Genomic DNA, 8,191 nt, shown 5'->3' on the forward strand with positions numbered 1-8,191 from the left:
TCCTGCCATTGTGTATACTTTAACAATGATATGAAGACAAAATTTATAGGCAACAAGGCTTGTGTTTGCCAGAGTTCAACTTGTTTACTCGAAAGTCTTTCATTCCTTTTAATCAGAATTCCACTTGCTATTAAGCAGTCAAGCTCAGTCATCCAGGAAGACTGGCAGTGTAATTTTACAGCTTTTACTCCCTCAGTTCCCACTGGCTGGAGGTCTCACTGATTAGCTAATAAAGTGCTTTCTGGTCTGCAGAGGGGAGGAGGAGGAAGTCTTGTTAGTATTGTTCTTTCATTGCAACCTGGAGATGTTACTCTCTCACACATTTTCCCAATTCCAGGGTAAGGTGGGAATCATTGCCCTCTCTGTGGGAGTTCTCGCTTTGTTCACTGCATGCCTCTAGGAAGTGCTGCAACTGCACTGTAATTTTGTTTGGATTTGTTCATCAGTTGATGAAATCTGTGCTATATAGTGAGCTTAGCCCTCCAATGAGGTGCTTTTACAGAAGCTGTTATTGGGCCTATCAAAATTTATGGTATCAAGTAAAGCACATTCATTCCAAGACCTGTCATCAATGGTTGCTCTTTTTTCATGGCAGATATTTCACTGTTCACTTATGACTTCAGAAGATAAAGTGGCAACTGGAGTTTTCATGCAGAAATTTTCAGGACAACAAGATTTTTCAGTGGCAATTTCTTAGTTGTCTCTGAGCAAGTTTGAGATTGGGGTTTTCAAGGTATTTGCATAGTACCTGTAATTCAGAGCTTGTCCAATGATACACATCTGGAAAAGCTGAGAAACACTTAAGGCAATTGCATTGAATCTTTTTACATACATTGGGGTTAGTCAAACCTATTACAGTAAAAATATTACCCTTAACTAGTACTGCAATCTATTTACCACTGGCTGTGTCGACAAAACAGAGAACAAGAGTGGTGGGGTGGGGTTGAGATTCCAAGAATCTTCTCTTGCATTTGCTTCCTGCATCCTTCATGTTTAGGAGCAATTTTAGTCAAATGTAGCCAGCTGTGGCAAATGTGCATGTCCTCACAGTGGTGAAATAATGGTGAGAGACAAGAAATGGTACTCAGGTTGGCATGTAAAAGTGTACCTTTCCGTAGATACAGTTGAGCGATTTTCTGTCAGTTTGATTTCACTTGTAATTACTCTCAATAGATATTTTTTGAAATGAAATAGGGCTTGGAAAATGGAGGCGAATAGATTACCAAGACATTGAGAAAGAAATTGTCTTTTTTTTTCTAAAAGCATCTTGAAAATAAGCATAATCAGTTAAACACTGACAAGAGCAGTGCTTTAAATAACTCAGTTGCAATTTAGTTGAGTTGTGAGTTTTTTTTTGGTGGTGTTGGTTTTTTCAGGTTTTTTTTGGTTGGTTTTTTTTAACTTTGTTTGTTAGTTTGGGTTTGTTTGTTTAGTTGGTTTTTGTTTTGTTTCATTTGTTTGTTTGTTTTAAATATTTTTGTTTCAGAGAGTAAAAAAGTTTTAAAGTTCTGTATTGGATAACTACTGCAACTGGACAATGTTTATGCGACTTTGCAGCTATGTCTCCAGATGTAAAGTATCTCCATAAAAATAGGAAGACTTATTCAGAAGACACAGGCTGAAGTTCTTCTTTCTACAACAGAACAAACACTGACTCTAATAAAATAGGAACTGAATTGTTGTTAATAACGTTATTATTGGGAGCTGGTTTTATTCTCATTCTCATCTTAAATGTGTATTTTCCAGAAGATTGCAAAAATATAATGAATCTGCAGTGGATCTGTGAAGGGTTTCATCCTCAGCTGAGGAAAAAGGGTAGAAAGGAGAGGCAACTATACATTTCAGCCTTTTTTGTTCCTCTTCCTGCCCTCTGTTCTGTACAAGCTTTCCATGGACAATTGACAACTGCAAATTCTGTCTTATACTTGGCAGCTCCCAAAGGCAGCATACTTTTGCTAAACAGATGATCATTTCACACCGGGGTTCACCAGGTTGGGGAGGTGTGAAAACCCACAGGGTTAGAGGCTTTTTTCTGCCAACCCTATGACTACTGGAAGAATTTTTCCCCTGGTGGGAATGTATGGCCCACTGCAATAACATTTTATTTCCATTATCTGTAATTTTCAGTTTCCAGATCTAGTAAGAATTTTTGGTGTTGTTTTAGCTCTTGCCAGCTAAGATACTGCACTTCCCTCCCTTTGCCCTTCACCAAATGTAGCTGCTTGAGGTTCAATATTCCCTTCTCTGAGACGCTTTTTAAAAAACATTTTTTAAGTGTGAAAGCCATATGTTCCTTATCACACAGAAGATCATTAACCAGGCCAAGCCTTTTGCCAAGTGCCCTGGAGCCTGTGAGGTACTGTGTCTCTGGAGATGCTTTCCTTTTTCATCTTTTCAGTATCTCTCTGCCTTTTGCAGGGATCTGGCTGTAATTTACAGCTGGCTTAACTAAGAGAATGTAACACAGCTGGAATTTCATCTTCAGCTGCTCTAGGAATAAATCACATCCTAGGTTTCCTTATCAGCCATGAATGCTGTTACTGACACAGAACAAATTGCTGTACCACTGCACCAGACAAGTTACGGGCAGAGATGTCAACCTGAAATGCTTTTGTACAGTCCATGTCTGAAATACCTCATGTATGGATGTAGATTCACGTGAAAGGGGATGAAAAGATAACTGCCTTCGACAATTCATTACTATTAGCTTTGGTTCACTCTTGTATTCCTAAGGTTTTTTTAAAATTATAAATGTGAGGGAAAGATAAGCAAATGCATTAGTTCACAAGATTTATTTAGTGGCCTTCAGGATCATTAAACATAGAATATGGCAGGATGCTTACTCAGGATTTTTTGTTATTAATGAGAAGCCTGTGTCAACTTTTTTTTTTTTCTTGGTAGCCGTGCTCATTTTAGTATTAGAATGGATAGTATTTTTTATCATCCATTGTAGAAGAAAGTAATTTTGGGTCAGAATGAGCTGGACTACTAAAACTTGCAACATTCCATCTAATTTCTTTAAAGAAAAGTTGAATTTCTGTACAAGCATGAACTCTGTAAGAAATCTATGTAGTGCTATACTACATAAATCACTTGAATAGGAGATCCAGTGAAGACACTGAGATTCCACATGACCAAAGTAGATTAGCAGCTTTTGATGGCAGAATATAGCCCTTGTGCTTGCTCCTATGTGGTGATCTCCTCAGGGCATGAACATATCAGCTCCTTAAAAACACAGCTCAGGTGCTGGTGTAGCCATATTTTACAAATACATTCCTCAGTAAGTGTATAAGTAAGTGGTTTCTGTTGTGTTTCTTTCCTCCCCTTTAAAGTTTTAATGGACTAAAAATGTCATACATGGAGGTAAACAGCAAATCTTTGCATGTGAATAGATTCTCTGTTGGCATGGAAAGCAGCTGTCTCCTCTGGAACAGATATGAAGCTCCCAAGGACAGAAGAGCAGGCAACTACTTCCCTGTTCAGCTTCCCTTCTGAAGTTCTGCCCTGTAAGTCAAAAACTGCTGGAGACCACAGGAGCTTTGCTTTTCTCCAAGACTGGACTCAGATCCAAACTCCATGACTTGGACCTGCCATTAGCCTCTGCCACTTCCATGGAAGCTAAGTCCTAAGAGCTCAGAAATAATCCAACATACTAAAAATTCTACTGTTTCAGAAAGAAACCAGCAATAATTTTGTAGAACACCCGCCAGCCATTGTACCATGCTTATGTTTAGCCACAAGAGAGGTTTGGGAAGAGAGACAATTGCTCACATAGGCTAATGGAGGATCATGATGGATCCTCTTGCTGAGCATGTCTAAGCACTGGTATGACCACACCATGTATTGCAGAGTACTTGTATTGGCAGCTTCTGGCAACCTTAAGGTCGCAGCATTGTCTCTGTGCTACCTGTGTATTACTTTTAATAGATAATTGTTTATACATGTATGTGTTCTGTATTAGCATACGTGTGTCTTCTGTAAGTCCACCAATTGTTAATTTGTAATTATTTTATTGACTGTTGGCTTTTTCTTTCTTTCAGTATTCTATAGATATAGGATTAAGGTTCAAACTAATTCTACCTGATTAATGTCTAGATGAGAATAAGTTTGTGGTTTATTTTAATTTGTGTTGGACCTTACTTTAGCTTTTGTTTTTTCTGTATGCACAAAGCTGTGAACAAATACTGTTAAGTCTTAAAGAATGTGGAATATTTTTCAGCATGCTGAAATGCTTGCCTGGGGCAAATGATTATTAATAAAATGTAATGCACTGAAAATTATTAAAGGAGCCTTTACTTATGTTTTTTGACCGTCTTGGGAGTCTTGGTATCTGTCAGAAGAAACAAAGGATCTGAAGTTTTTTCACTCCCTTCAGACTCAGTATGCTGAGTTACCCCAGAAGTGGTAATGCTGTTTCTTTGTCACTCTTATCAAACACATGCCTTTGCTTCTACCTGTGGAGAAAATGGTGAATGAGCAGTGTGTTAAAAACAATGCCGGGAAGTCGTATGTGCTCAGTCACACTGAGAAAACCGCCAATTTGGATTAAAACAGTTAAAGTAGATTAATGTATGGTCTGAGGGAGATATTCTTGATGTTTCATGGTTATCTGTATTTCATGGAATTGTCTGGGAAACACTAAAATGATGCCTGACTGGCTGCCTATTGTAAGAGCAGGTCTCAGTGCAGTTTGTTCAGCTCCAGCTGTCTCTGGCTATGCCAATCACAGACAAGTTTTAGTAGCTTGGGGTACATAGGGTGACTTTTCACAGTTTCATCTTTGGGCAAGGTAAGTCATGGTCTACATTGCGACTTCTAAAACTTTCTAAGACTTTTTAGGAAAACATTTCTCTAGATGGGGATATTGCAACCAGTTTAATGTCCTGAGAGACAGACCGTGGTCCTGGGGAGGGCGAGATACATCCATCACACAAACTGGGCATGACTGGAAAAAATGGGAGGAGCCTTTTTCTTCAACAGGAGCTGAAATTTCCAGTCACAGGAAAGTGAATCAAGATGAAACAATTAATAGCATTACTGGAAGTGAAACACAAGTGTTTTTACCACCTGGATTTAGGTTTGTGCTCCTGCTTATTTTGCTCAAACTTCCAGGGTTACTATAGAAATAAATAATTCAGCATGATGACTTCTTCAAATTACTCATGGTTTTGAAAAAAGAAACACATGTACCATGCAGGTACAACACTTAAACTGGATATCTTATTAGTAAGTGTTTTGGTTTTTTACCACTCTTCCTATTCCATGGGAGAAGAGACCCATCCACTGTTCAGGAACACAAAGGAGATATGTTTACTTTATCATGCCATGTTATCAACATGCCACTTTATCCACCTACAATTCTTCTTGCTGCAAAACAAGCATCTTTCAGTCAAGTGAATTTTTGTGTGTTTAAACACAAAATATTTTTTTTGTGTGTTTAAAGGTTATACAGTGAAATCTGACTAGTAAATATTTAATTGTTTTTAACAGGAAACAAAAGGTTTGACACTACAATTATTATATTATTTTGTTGTGGACCAAAATATAACCAGTAAAAGAACTTTCAAATCTGCTTTTTTGACTTTTCTGGCTGTTAGAAAGAGCTGACCTTTTCTACTCAACCTTAAAATCTTTGATGTAAAGAATAGTCTCTTTGCTTGTTTTCTTTTCTGATAAGCATCAGAAGTAGCTGCTCTGCTCAGTGCTGGTTCAGGTGAAGGATGTCCTGACACAGAAAAAGGCTCACATATGTGTTTTCTGTGTGTATTCTTTGACTGATGGGAAGATATCTCAAAATGTTAGCCAAACTGCTATTAAAATCAGAAAAAAAAGCTGTGAACAAAAGCTTAGAAAACCCCAACCTTAGAATTTCCCCAGGCTCTCCATATCTTTTACCTTCCTTATCTTGACTCCAGTGGGAAAACAATTTTCCCAGTTTCCCCTATATCTTATATTTGAAGTGATCAAGATTTAATGTTCTAAACTAATTACAAAAGAGTTTCTGCTGCAATAGACTTACTTGTCTCTCGTACACTTGCACCCTTGCAGTATTAGTTAAAGGATATCCAAAAACTCCTTTTTTTTTAACTTCCTATTTTTTTCCCCCACATTCCCCTAAAGGAAATTTGAGTGAAAATATGAGAACAAAGAGACAGGGAAAATAACGTTGTAAGCTAGCAGGCAAAATACTACTTGGCTTTTCCTACAAAAATATTCTGGATGGGCCCCTGACCCCTGAGCTCCCTCTGCTCAAGGCGAAAATTATAGGAAACACTTTTCTCATGGGGAAGGAGCAAATTTCTTCCAAAGTAAGCAAATGCTTCAGCAATGTAGCCAGCAGGAGGTTACAAAGCAGCATTAGCAAAGAAATGTGTTTGCAGTGAGTAACATTATGTTTAATTTCCTAAACATACAGTTCCTTTTGCTGTTAAACTGTAAATGATGTAACAGGTGTCAGCTATGTTGATTCTTGCCATTATTAACAGTCTGTTATTTGGGAACATTCCTGTCCAGCTCCTCCCACGTCCCATCTTTCAGAAATATGCTTTTCATTATCCTAGTATCCTGTTTTAGCAAGGCTGAGAATGGCATGCTAAGTAGTCACATGGGTGTAACACAGGCCTCCTGATTTTAAGAATATTTGGTATAGTTAGTGAAGAGAGAGTTTTCTCATTACAGAATTAAATTATATAGTGCAAAGCCAGTAGGAATAGTAACTCTGGCATTTACTTTGTTTATGAAGGGTGATATACTTGCTCCATATCCTGTTGTCTCCAGCATTTGGCAGTGTTCTTAGCAAGACCTGGTTTGTCTAATACAGCAGAATACAAACTTGGGGCCCCTTGGACTGCAGATATTCAAGAAGTCATGGTCTTGGTTTCAGAGAGGAATGCTGAAATAGCAGTAGTCCCTTTAAATACATTTAAAGACATTTCTTATATGCAATTTACTTCTGTTTACATGAGATGTTATCTAGAGGATGCTAAGAATTTAAACATCATTCTTCATTTGTGCTAACCGGGAAAAGCTGATTGTAACCATCTGTTGTAACACAAACTCAGAAAGGGATGACCTTTCCAGTTTCAAGTTACTGCCTCCCTGATCTCACAGCCTAGAAAAATGAGAGCAGTGAACACACTGTTGCATTGCTGGGGCCTGGCTGAGCCCAAGGTAGGATAGAGGGGATCCTTCAACACTCTTCTGAAAATGAAAGTAGACATTTCTGTTTTACAGTGCTGTGCGCTTGTATCCAATTTTTAAATGCAATCAGTAATCCATTTGGCAGGGTTTTTGGCACTGGCACTATTTCTGCTTTGTTTGCTAATAGTACTTCTACTGAATTGTTGATAACTGATGAATTTGGGATCCCCTGAAAAACTCTGAATAGGGAGAACAAGATTTATTTCAGTGAGGCTCTATGGGAGCTCAAAGATCCACCTAGACAATGATAATTTATTGCAGGATTACAGGTTGGATACTTGGCCTGCAGGGTAAGCAGCTTTTTGACCAGTGTTTAAAATCAAGATAACTTAAGTTTCCTGGTTTTGAAGCACATTGATAGAATAGGGTTGAAATTAATATACTGTTAAAAATACTACATCTGATCTTACTGTCAGGCCTCTGATGGTGCGCTGCTGTCACCTGAAATCCTCAACAGCTGGCACCAGCAAGGGGGGGATGCCAGATGCTCAGCACCTCTGCAGATCAGTGTATTGCAGGAGGACATCCAAACACAGGGCAGCCAATTGCCATATCCAAGGGAATTTCCTGGCCCTGTCTGGTACTGACACAACTAAAAGGGATTCACTATGACAGACTCCTGCAAAGAGGAAGATGTTAAAAATTGTCAGGACACAGCTTCAGGATTGAGAAGAATGAGGCTCCAGAGGATTTCATCCATGACTTGAATGAAGATTGGGAAGGAGAAAACATGTGCTGAACACATTAAAACAGAAGAAACAGGTCATCAATTTGGATTAAGAATTTTTTATTTTTTTTAATTATAACTTCAGTAAGACCTTCCCCTTCTCTTTTTGGTTTGAAACACAATGACTTTCTGGTTTTGGTATAACATGTTTGGTCTACTCAAATAAATACTTTAAAAATAGAGGTCTAAAATGAGTTTTGGCTAAGACTGTTGGCCTATATAGAGACTTAAAAAAAATATTGGTCAAGGATAAAAGGTATTTTT

This window comes from Geospiza fortis, unplaced genomic scaffold (genome assembly GCF_000277835.1).
Source record: "Geospiza fortis unplaced genomic scaffold, GeoFor_1.0 scaffold12, whole genome shotgun sequence".
NCBI classification, from domain to species: domain Eukaryota; kingdom Metazoa; phylum Chordata; class Aves; order Passeriformes; family Thraupidae; genus Geospiza; species Geospiza fortis.